The sequence below is a fragment of the Bos taurus genome, chromosome 7 (genome assembly GCF_002263795.3).
Source record: "Bos taurus isolate L1 Dominette 01449 registration number 42190680 breed Hereford chromosome 7, ARS-UCD2.0, whole genome shotgun sequence".
NCBI classification, from domain to species: domain Eukaryota; kingdom Metazoa; phylum Chordata; class Mammalia; order Artiodactyla; family Bovidae; genus Bos; species Bos taurus.
The window spans coordinates 53,655,853-53,668,336 of NC_037334.1; the positions used below are offsets into that span (position 1 = coordinate 53,655,853).

Below are 12,484 nucleotides of genomic sequence, written 5' to 3' on the forward strand. Positions count from 1 at the left end.
TGTTTGCAGATGACATGATTTTCTACATAGAAAACCCTAAAGACTCCACCAGAAAATTACTAGAGCTAATCAATGAATATAGTAAAGTTGCAGGATATAAAATCAACACACAGAAATCCCTTGCATTCCTATATGCTAATAATGAGAAAATAGAGAAATTAAGGAAACAATCCCATTCACCATTGCAATGAAAAGAATAAAATACTTAGGAATATATCTACCTAAAGAAACAAAAGACCTATATATAGAAAACTATAAAACACTGGTGAAAGAAATCAAAGAGGACACTAGTAGATGGAGAAACATACTGTGTTCATGGATTGGAAGAATCAACATAGTGAAAATGAGTATACTACCTAAAGCAATCTATAGATTCAATGCAATCCCTATCAGGCTACCAACGGTATTTTTCACAGAGCTAGAACAAATAATTTCACAATTTGTATGGAAATACAGAAAACCTCAAATAGCCGAAGCAATCTTGAGAAAGAAGAATGGAACTGGAGGAATCAACCTGCCTGACTTCAGGCTCTACTACAAAGACAGTCATCAAGATAGTATGGTACTGGCACAAAGGCAGAAATATAGATCAATGGAACCAGATAGAAAGCCCAGAGATAAATCCACACACCTATGGACACCTTATCTTTGACAAAGGAGGCAAGAACATGCAGTGGAGAAAAGACAATCTCTTTAACAAGTGGTGCTGGGAAAACTGGTCAACCACTTGTGAAAGAATGAAACTAGAATACTTTCTAACACCATACACAAAAATAAACTCAAAATGGATTAAAGATCTACACATAAGACCAGAAACTATAAAACTCCTAGAGGAGACATAGGCAAAACACTCTCCGACATACATCACAGCAGGATCCTCTATGACCCACCTCCCAGAATATTGGAAATAAAAGCAAAAATAAACAAGTGGGACCTAATTAAAATTAAAAGCTTCTGCACAACAAAGGAAACTATAAGCAAGGTGAAAAGACAGCCTTCAGAATGGGAGAAAACAATAGCAAATGAAGCAATTGACAAAGAATTAATCTTAAAAATATACAAGCAACTCCTGCAGCTCAATTGCAGAAAAATAAACGACCCAATCAAAAAATGGGTCAAAGAACTAAACAGACATTTCTCCAAAGAAGACATACAGATGTAACAAACACATGAAAAGATGCTCAACATCACTCATTATCAGAGAAATGCAAATCAGAACCACAATGAGGTACCATTTCACGTCGGTCAGAATGGCTGCTATCCAAAAGTCTATAAGCAATAAATGCTGGAGAGGCTGTGGAGAAAAGGGAACCCTCTTACACTGTTGGTAGGAATGCAAACTAGTACAGCCCCTATGGAGAACAATGTGGAGATTCCTTAAAAAACTGGAAATAGAACTGCCTTATGACCCAGCATTCCCACTGCTGGGCATATACACCGAGGAAACCAGAACTGAAAGAGACATGTGTACCCCAATGTTCATCGCAGCACTGTTTATAATAGCTGGGACATGGAAGCAACCTATATGTCCATCAGCAGATGAATGGATAAGAAAGCTGTGGTACATATACACAATGGAGTATTACTCATCCATTAAAAAGAATACATTTGAATCAGTTCTAATGAGGTGGATGAAACTGGAGCCTATTATACGAGTGAAGTAAGCCAGAAAGAAAAACACCAATACAGTATACTAATGCATATATATTAGAAAGATGGTAATGATAACCCTATATGCGAGACAGCAAAAGAGACACAGCTGTATAGGACAGTCTTTTGGACTCTGTGGGAGAGGGCAAGGGTGGGATGATTTGGGAGAATGGCATTGAAACGTGTATTATCATATGTGAAGCAAATCGCCAGTCCAGGTTCGATGCATGATACAGGATGCTCGGGGCTGGTGCACTGGGATGACCCAGAGGGATGGTATGGGGAGGGAGGTGGGAGGGAGGTTCAGGATGGGGAACACATGTACACCTGTGACAGATTCAAGTTAATATATGGCAAAACCAATACAACATTGTGAAGTAATTAGCCTCCGATTAAAATTTAAAATTTTATATTATAAAATAATTTTTTCAGCTGGTATGGAAATAGAGTTTTTCTCCCCGCTAATATTTGGCAGAAATTAGCTAAGCCCTTCCTCCCTCATCATTCAAGCTGCAAACACAGTGGAAAAGATGGAGGAGGCACAGGTAAGCCATGGTTATGTGAGAGAATCCAGGTCACTGTTTCAGACTCAACTCTCGTTATTTAAGGATGTTCGTGAGGCTTGCTGTTTCTAGGACACAGTTATGTTCAGTGTGGCCCTGGGCGAGGTCAGAGGGGAAGACGTGGTTCTAAGAATCAAAGGAAGACAAACACTGATGTTTATTAGTTTTTAATTTTGTTTTTAATTTCTGTCTCTGCTTAAGCAATACAGAATACCCATGAAGGAGGATGTTTTGCAAAGTGTATTAAGCCATTGAAGGTAAGTGCATAGACATCTGTTAAGGTGATAATTGGGGATGTGTCCTCAAATTCAGTATATGTAAAATAGATCTCACCTTTGGCCTCAAACATACCCCATGCCCTTTATCTCATCTCTTTGAATGGTGTGACCCAAAAGCCTGAACTCTTCCTTAGAGATACTCATTTACCTTAGATTTTGATAAGTCAGATATACATGTTAAAAGAAATAGAATGTATTCATTTCAACCAGAAACTGACAGGTATAAGGGAAAAGAAATGAAATGAATAAAACTGTACTTATCCAAAAGAATCTAGAAAAAAAGAGAAAACTAATAGAAACTTTTAAAAACATTGCTCATAATTAAGTGGCAGAAATAAATTCAAATATATTTATAATCACAAGAAATGTATATGGGCTAAATTTGCTAGTTATTTGATTTTTTAGAAAATCCATCTACCCTGATTACAAGAGATGCATTAAAAGTGTGAGGAAACAGAAAGGTTAAAAGAAAAAGGATGAAAAATAGACACCAAAAGTTAACAAAAATTTAAGTTAGTATAGCAATATTAATATATTAATAATATAAAATAGGTCTGTGGCAAAAAGAATGATCAGGGATAAAAGGGATCACTGCATAATGGTAACTGGATCAATTCAACAGAGAGAGGTAAAACTTCAAAGCCTGTGTATACTTAATGAAGTAGCCTCAAAAATGAAAATGGACAAATATATGAAGAAAGGTTGTTGACCAGTCCACAATGATGGTGAGAGATTTTAGCACATTTTTATCATAAATAATAGAGCAAATAGACAAAAAATACTACAGATGTGGAAGATCAAAATACAAAATTAACTTGCTTAATTGAATGAACCATATAAGCGAACCCTATACCCAACAATTAGTGAACACCATTTTTCTCATGGACACACAGAGCATTTACAAAAATTGACCATGTTCAAAGTCATAAAGTAAGATTCAACACAAATAGAATTTTGTTGAGACTATTCTTTGGTTAGAGTAGAAATCACTGACACCATCCCACGTGTGACAAAGCCCTTTCAACTGTGCCTCTTCAGTGTTTGCTCGCATCACCCTCCCTCTTGCATTTTCACTGTGCTCCTGAGAGCAAGTGTAACATCTTCTCTCACCTGGGCTGCTGAGACGGACAGCAGTGGCCTCTCTTTTCCAGCACTGTTCTCTTCCAGTCCACTTTCTACCTTGCTGCCAGTGACCTTTCTAACGTATGAAAATGAGCATTTCTCTCCTATTGAAGACCTTTGACTGTGTCAGTGGGTTCTCTGCTGCTGTCAGGGTAAAACCCAAACCTATGACCTATAGCCTTTCCTCATCTGTCACACCTAACCTTGTCACAATCACCCAGTCGCGTTCTCTCTCTCTCTCCCTTCTTCCACCCTTCCACTGTGGCCTGACTAAGTCATACTCATCTTTCAAAAATTCATCTCAGATATTTCCTCCTCCAGAAAGCCTGTTTGGACACGTCCCCAGCCCTGACCTCCCTACTTTTCCTCCATTCCACAGACACCAGTTGAGATGAGTTGATTTCCTGATGCTCCCAGGGCAGCATTCCATTTATTCTGTCATAGCACTAGGTGTGATTGCTGTACATATTCCCTACTTAAACCACTTATTATTTTCCAGTTGCTCTGGGATAAAGAGTAAGGCCAGAACAAGGACAGCAGGGTTCTGTGAGGACCAGCCCTGGCCTCTACCCCTGCTAATGCCCCTTCATGTTCTCTTTCTAAGCTTCTACTTCCTTGAAAACATGGATTCCCACCCCGCTTAAAACCTTTACCTATGCTATTCCCTCTCTCTGGAGCACCGTTCTCCTCCTCCTCCCCTCTACCTTACTACCTTACTCAAGAGTTAACTGGTTAACTCCTACTTTTTTTTCCAGTCTTAGTTCAGCTCTCATTTCCTCAAGCCTTGCCTGACTTCCATTAACTGGATTAGGTTCCTCTAGTTCTCCCAGGACCATTTAACATTTCTTCAGAGCTCTTATTTCAGTTTTTAATTACACCTTCATTCTTATGATTATTTAATTACTGTCTTTTTGTGACTGAGCTGTCAGCTCCATGATAATACACACCAATCTGTCTTGCTCACCATGGTAGCCTAGTACCTGGCAAAATGCCTGTTACTGAATGGGCATTTGATAAATATTTGTTCAAAGAGTGAATGAATATAATTTGACTATGTTTGCTTGACTGTCTCCTACATTAGTCTCCAAGGCCCTGGAACAGGAACTGTGCTTTTTCATTCTAGACACAGAACTTAGCAAATGACTGGACATAATCAGTGTTATGTGCATTTCTGTTGATTGAATACCAGACCAGTCCCTTCTTGGGAGCCTCTCATGGAAACATATTATCAGGACACCTATTTAGAAGGTGGTGTCCTAAAGGTGTTAACAGAATAGCTAAGCCAAGAGCCTACATGTATTTTAATTTGGTTCAGATTAGGTCTGGAATATCCTGTCCTATGTTAAAAGCAGGTCAAAACCTGGTTCTCATCTTGTAGAAGATACTTACTACTTCGAAGGAAATGTTAGGGAAATTCAAGATCTTAAAGGAAGGGATCAGACCCTTTGATCTCAAGTCTGACCTCCTTGTCTCACCTAGAGAAAGTTGGTAGGGTCTGGAAAAAGGTTCCAGGTGTTGTTGTTTCTGCCAGGGAGTGTCAGGTTGGCAGGGACCCACTTCATACCCTCTGGTGAGGAGAGGGAGACAAGTGTGTTCTTCTCCCCTATTTCCTGTTCTACTCTTGGTGTGTACCAGGTCTGCACCAGGAATGGAGCTGTGACTCACTGGTTTGGGCTATCACTTCTGCGTGTTCTTCCTAAGCCAGATCTGTTCCATGAGCTGAAATCTCATCTTCCAAAGTTAGCAGTAAACTATGGACATGGCCATGGGATGGACTTGACAGTGGCATGTAGGAGATGACTCCTACAAGTTTGCGAAAGCCAATTTACTAATTCATGAGTTTTGCTAGCTGGTTGTTGAACCATTAATAACTTGTAAATTGGCCCCAGGGAGAGTATTTACACCACAGAAATTGGCAAATGCTGTAAGAAAAGACTTTCTCTCTATTCTTCCTTTCCCTCTCTCCCTCCCTGCCTTTCTTCCTTCCTTTTTTTCCTCTGACTGCCAAACTCAGGTTGGAGTTCTGGCTGGACACTCACTAGTGGGTGTCTTTTTTTTTTAACTCCTCATCACCAGAATGGGGCCCCCATAGTAGCAGCTACTTCATGTAGTTCTGTAAGCCATAAATAATAATACATGCAAAGCACGAGCCCAGCACTTGAAAACTTGTAAGCATTCAGTATATGTTAGCTTGATTACCAGCCTCCATGTATCTTATTGTTTGGGTTTGCCACTTATCTGTGCTATTAAAATTGAGCAAAGTTGATTTTTAATGTTTACTGATATTTTAGCAATATTTGAAAATATTTTTTAAGTGATAGGGTAGAAATTTTTCATGTCACTGACATGCATTGATGCTCTTTTCTCATTTGGTTAGGTGTTGACTATGATATCCTATGGGTTTGTGTGTGTTACTGTCCAGGATGATAGAAAATCTATGTTTCAGTTGTCTTCATCTCCAATACTCTTTAATTTAGTATTCTTCTAATCCTTAAGAATCCCAAAGTCATTGAGAATAAACTATCCCCTGGCTTCCAGAATCAGATATTACATGAGGGAGATCAAAATGTCATTTTTTTTTAAGATAACTTCTACTCTGCACCTATTAAGGGCAGGATGCTGCAGATGTTCTGAAAATTTGCAACAGAAAAGAAGGAAAAATAAAATAAAATTTTAAAAGGCCTGAAATCTCTAATCCATAATTCTGAAATTCAGTTCAGTTCAGTTCAGTCACTCAGTCGTGTCCAACTCTTTGAGACCCCATGAATCGCAGCACTCCAGGCCTCCCTGTCCATCACCAACTCCCGGAGTTTACCCAAACTCATGTCCATCGAGTCAGTGATGACAACCAGCCATCTCATCCTCTGTCGTCCCCTTCTCCTCCTGCCCCCAATCCCTCCCAGCATCAGGGTCTTTTCCAATGAGTCAGCTTTTCGCATGAGGTGGCCAAAGTATTGGAGTTTCAGCTTTAGCATCAGTCCTTCCAAAGAACACCCAGGACTGATCTCCTTTAGAATGGACTGGTTGGATCTCCTTGCAGTCCAAGGGACTCTCAAGAGTCTTCTCCAACACCAAAAGACTCTGAAAACCAGAAGTCTTCTCCAACACCAAAAGACTGAGAACCAGAAGTCCTTTCATAATTCAAATAGGCAAAACCTGACACAAACTGTCCTGAGACTTTTTAAAGTTTTTTTTTTTTTATTCCATTTTGTGTTAATATTTATATAATCTGGTGCAGAGTTACTAACATGCTTGATTTTAGGCTACTATGCCAGACACCTCTGGAATTGTTCCATCATATACAATATACACACCATACTACCTTTCTAAAATCTCCCAAATTCTGGATTTTGAAACATATCTAAGTCTTTTCGAAACAGGAATTCTGGACCTGTAGTAGAAATCATAATGTCTGCCTTTAAGGTATTCACAATCTGGCCATACCAGAAGTATGAAGTCATGAAGAGGGACATAGATGCTTAGACCAAGTGTAGCCAGCAGGAAGTGGGGACTGTTCATCTAATTGGGCTGTGTCACCCAATGGCTCAGTCCCATCCTTAGGTCTTATACCCGTCAATGAAGAGTAGAAAATATGAGCAGACACACACATTCCAAAGAATCTCCTCCAGTATCCTTCATTCCTTCCCTTGATTCCCAAATTTAATCCTCTGCAGTCTGGCTTAACCATTCCCAAAACACTTCCCCTTAGAGCATCATTTGTTTAGACATCAGGAATTCTTTTAAATGCTTAGAGAAAATGGCCTCTGTTCAAGAGGAAAAACAGTGCTCCCTGACGCAGCTGTGTGTTCTGTGGGCCCCAGGTCTGTCTGGGCTTAATGGTACACCCCAGGCCAGAGCATCCAGCAGGCACTCAGCCCTTCTGAAGACCTGCACACATCTTCAATGGAAACATCTTTCTTGCAGACTGACACTTTAAAGCCCCAGGGCCTTGAGCCAAATGCAAAGTGATTCTGCAGGGGCTCTAGCAACCCTTTCCACCCATCCTCTAGCCTCCTCTTACTGATGTGTCTCCAAAAATCTTTTGAATCTGTTGTGCAAATTAACAGTCTCCAGGACCAGCCCAGCAAGGACATTCCTTTCTTGAAATCAACAGACCTTCCAGCTCATAGAAAGAGTCTGTTTGCTGAGGTTTTTTTTTTTTTCTTTTCTCCTGACCTAGAAAATTTGGCTTCTACAAACTCAGTCTTTTGAAGTATGTGTTTGTTATCTCTTTGGAAATGCTGAGGCCTTGCCCTACCATATGTTTCCCAATAGCCTCCTCTGGACATACCCATAAATAATAAAATATGCCCATAAATAATAAATTAGTGACCTTTTCTTGAATATTTACTATGTACCAGGTACTGTCTTAAATGATTTGTATATATTATATTAATTAATCTTGAAGAAATTCTGTTAGGCAGGCATTGCTTTTATTTCTTTGTTTTTATGGCTAGGAGGTAAATTAATAGAGAAATATTTTCTAGCCGTCAGCTACCCTAGCCAGTTTGATGTCCCTGAGTTTAATTAACAGAACAGAGATGCTGCCCTGAACTGAACTTCAAGGCATTCCTTGTTTGTCCCTTATTTTGCTTCTAAAGACCCTGAGACTCAGAGAGCTTAAATAATTTGTCTTAAGGTCACACAGCTGCTGCTGCTGCTGCTGCTAAGTCACTTCAGTCGTGTCCAACTCTGTGCGACCCCATAGATGGCAGCCCACCAGGCTCCCCTGTCCCTGGGATTCTCCAGGCAAGAGCACTGGAGTGGGTTGCCATTTCCTTCTCCAATGCATGAAAGTGAAAAGTGAAAGTGAAGTCTCTCAGCTACATAAATGTGAAAACTGAGAGCTGAAGAAAGAGTTTTCTGACTCCAGAGTCCATGATTTGAATTGCCAAAGAAACATGAGGAAGAGAATAAAATGCCTGTTGGATTAAGTGATCCTTAGCTTTTCTACTCATTTTACCCCACCAGCTTTCATAGCTTGCAGAGGCCCCTGGACTGTGTTCTGCTGAAGGTACTTTTTTCCTTGAATGGAGTCTTTGACAGGTTCTCCTTTGACACATGACTATCATCTTCCCCAGCCGTATAGTGGCCCCCACCAGCACTTTCCTTATTGTCACTGTGATGCTTGCCCCATATAACCCAACAATGGCTAAATCTATCTTGGCTTTTGTCACTGCAGAGTCATTTGCCTTTCTTTTAAAGGGCTGGGGTGAGGTCTGAGGTCACTGGGCAGACTGAGTGAAAGATCTTCCTTCCTACTATGTTGGAAAGGCCATGAAAAAGGGAGGTTCTCATAGACATGGCTTTTATTTTCTGTTGGGTCTTTAGCTACCTGCATGACCTGGTGAGTCATTCAATTTTTCTGATCCTTACTGGTAAAAGGAAGCTGTTAAGAGGACTGATCTATTGTGGTGCCATGAGGACGGGAGAGAGTGAGGCCTGGGAAGGGCCTTACATGTAGTGAGTGAGTGCCTTGAAAATGGAAGGTATTATGACTGTTGTTAGTAAGAGCATATGTTTTATCCTATGTGTTGATTATTTACTTTTTTACAGCATTTAGGGTTTCACAAAGCATTTTACATGAGTAAACTATCTTCTTGGAGTGCCAGTTACATAGACTGTACGTTAGGTACTTAATCATTTCATACTTGCTCTTCCTGCTGTTATGCTGAATGGATGAAGACCTCTCCTTTTTCTCTGGCCAAGAGACCTGGGGTGCAGAGAGGCTGAGTGACTTATCAAAGCAAACCTATGACTTAGCCAAGACTAAAACCCTCAGTCTTGAGATATCAGTTTATCCTGCTGCCTCCCCTCTGTGGGGCAACCTCGTTTCCAAGGGCCCCATGCTCACTCGAAACATTAAAAAATCAAAAAGACAAAACTCACATTTCTTCCAGACAGTGATTTCCAAATGTCTCTGGAAGAAGAGTTAGCAGTCCTGGCAGGCGGTTTTGTGTTGCAAGGTGCTTGGATACGAAAGAGGAATGTAAACCCCATGGAACTCATTTCACATGTCAGAGTCTGTTCTGGATCTTGAAAGTGGGTCACGAGGCCCCAGCTCTGCCCCTAAGAGCTACATTCCTGCGGAGGCGTCCAGCAGGAAGCGGGCAGGGAGCAGGGCCCAGGATTCACAGAGGGACCCAGTGGGTGTCCCAGCCAAAGGGCAGGAAGAAAAGAATCCCCCACCCCAGCACTAGCCTTCCAGAGCCTGGTCCCTGCAGAGCTTGCCTCAAGGCAGTGTGAAATTTGTTTCCTCTTGTGTTACTTCTTAAGGACTTTGGCTATTTTTTCACTTGCCTACTGTCTTTGATCCCACATGAAAAGTCCAAAAGGGACCAGTGTCCAGTTTGCACTGCTTGCCCCGTTTCAGCACGTCTAATGGCTCTTTAGCCCTGTGACCCCATGACTGGTGTTGCCCACATAGGTCTACACATAGCTCAGCTATTGGTGGGAACCAGGGGGACTTTATGGGAAGGGGATGGAGCAAGAGAAAATCACCACCAAAGGCCCCGGGAAATGGCTCATGTTTGATAAAGCTTGGAAGTAAGTTGAAATTTGTATCCAAGAAACTCAACTAAGATATAACTCTGCCCCTCATAGCTAGTGTCTCCAGGAACATGCACATTGCAACCAAAACACCATTTATCAGGAAAATCACAATGATAGCCCAGGACCAACAATGAGGGCAGTACACTCAGACATTAAACATGGCCTCATGAGAGTTGTCTTTCGTTCTGGCAGGTAGCTGGAAGCATGCTTTGCTCTCATCCTTCCCACTCCACATGGTTTCTGTCCTTGTTTATTTCTTTTTTCTAACTGACTTTTCAAAGTCACTAATATCCTCTACCATCCATTGCTCCCCTCTGATGTTTTAGAGATCAAAGCGCCATTACATTGGGTGGAGTGGTTTGAAAAATAGGGCACTTCTATATTACTGGCCTTTGAAGGCAGATTAAGCAACAAGAAATAAGGGGAAATGTCAGAGAGCCTTCTTACTTCTCTGGGCTGCCATCTTTTTGCGCATAATTCCTCTTGACTTTAAAGGAGCCTACATTCCTTGGCTCCTTAACATTGTCAGGTTCGGGAGGCTCCTCTGGAATTTGATAAATCTAGACGTTTAGGTGGGACCATGGGGTGGGGCAGTCAGAAGGCTGAACATTTCCTAACATTTTCATGATATTGTATTCCTAAACCCTTGATGGTATGAATAACTTTTTTGTGGATTTGTTCATACAGAAGATAGATAAATAAATGGATGTTGCTTTTCAAAACTGGCCTGCACTGGATCAAATCGTTAGGTTGTCAAGTTTCACATTCTGTAAGGAGCTTGGTTGATTGGATTTGCAAAAATTCTTCTTAACAGCATCTTCAACTGCATGACCATTGGGAGCCTCCCTGAGTCTACTTATGTCGGGCCCACCCTGTCTAGGGGAGGTCCTATCACTTCTTTATCCTCTATCTCAGACCCCAACATTTATGATAATTTATGAGTTTATTTATGTATTTGCTTACTTGTTACTGTCTGTCTCACTCCAACACCACACACACACACACACACACACACACACACACACACACACAGACTCTAATGGAAGCCCCAGGAGGGCCCAGGTCAGGTTCCTTTGGCTTCCATGATATTGTCAGTGCCTAGCTGTGTGCCTGATGCATAGTAATTACTCAATAAACATATGGGAGTGCATGAATTCAAGAAATATGTTCCCAGAAATATTGTTGGGAAGAAGTGTAAAGAAAACCAATTTATCAAAAATGCTTCCTATGGAAGAAGGTGATATTTAAGTTTAGTTTCCTTTTCCTTTGAATCCTTTTAAGCAAGGTAAATAGCGTGTTAAAGAATAGTGTTTGACAAAGTTGGAACCACTGGTTATCCCTATAGGACTTTGAAGGAATTAGTGGAAAGCCCATTCTTTTTTCTTTTATTTTCCCTTCTATCTATTCATCCATCTTTTCTTCCTGTATTTATTAAATGCCTGTCAGGTGTGGATATATGCCAGACATGGTAAAATAGGTAATAGTATATCTACCTAGTATATATTACTCTGAGGATTAAATGAGATAATTGTACTTAACTGTTTCTGGCAAAGCACCTAACATATTAAGAGCTTGATAAATGTTAGTTATTACCATTACCATCAGAAGTATTTATGAAGCAACTATTTACACCGTTTGTCTCAGTCTCCACAATAAGGAAGGAAGGATACCATTGAAACCACCAGGGGCTTTTGATGATATATGTCATTAATTCCCCTTCCATCATGTCTATTTTAGAGCAGAGTTACATATGGCCTCTTATTTTATAGATGGGGGATGGTCAGCTCGACAGGACAAAAGTGAGGAACAGAACGTCAAATTGTTCAGTAAAGATAGGATCAATGACTGATTTTCCCCTTTGCCCCAGCTCCGTTAAATGGCTTAGCTCAGCACTTGCACTGAGCTCAGCACTTGTACTCTTTTTAAAGAAGCTTGATATTTTGTTCATCATGGACTTTTCTGCATAAAATTTGATTTTTAAAAAGCCTTGCATTAAAATATCACTTCTTTTGATTTCTAAGTATATTTTGTGCCCAATGCAAGTGCCTTCCTCATCCTACCCTGGTACCAGGCCTTTTAGCTGGTTGACCTCTCTGAGTGCTCATGATCAAGCCATTCGACTCTAGCTAAGGGCTGTCAGATTCACGTTCTTGACACCCACTGCCAGTACCCAGCCCAGTTCACCACGGGCTCCTGTCTTGACGTCTGAAGTAGCCCCTCGTTTGTTCTTGGTCCCCTCAAGTCAGTACTATACACAGAGTCAGAAAATCTTTTAAAACCTATTTCAGGTGATCACTCCATGGCTTAAAACCTGTGACT

General features: G+C 40.8%; 2 protein-coding genes and 1 non-coding gene across 11 annotated transcripts in view; 1 reads left to right on the top strand and 2 right to left on the bottom strand.

Annotated features, from left to right (window-relative positions):
* Positions 1-12,484, top strand: part of LOC100847454 (uncharacterized) — a 341,605-nt gene that overhangs the window by 304,601 nt on the left and 24,520 nt on the right. The window contains exon 10 of the transcript XR_807886.4: positions 2,415-2,470. The gene's annotated coding sequence lies outside the window, so the exon portion shown is untranslated. The remainder of the gene's footprint in view (positions 1-2,414; positions 2,471-12,484) is intronic.
* The window catches only part of FGF1 (fibroblast growth factor 1), a 107,039-nt gene that overhangs the window by 33,585 nt on the left and 60,970 nt on the right, over positions 1-12,484 (bottom strand). The window contains exon 1 of one of the 9 annotated variants that reach the window (XM_024993834.2): positions 3,602-3,825. The exons of the other annotated variants lie outside the window; for them this stretch is intronic. The gene's annotated coding sequence lies outside the window, so the exon portion shown is untranslated. Of the gene's footprint in view, positions 1-3,601; positions 3,826-12,484 lie in introns of those variants that run through there. 9 annotated transcript variants of the gene reach the window in all.
* LOC112447612 (small nucleolar RNA SNORA36 family) lies at positions 8,058-8,181 on the bottom strand. The gene has a single exon (XR_003035805.1). It is a non-coding gene; the product is annotated as a small nucleolar RNA SNORA36 family (small nucleolar RNA).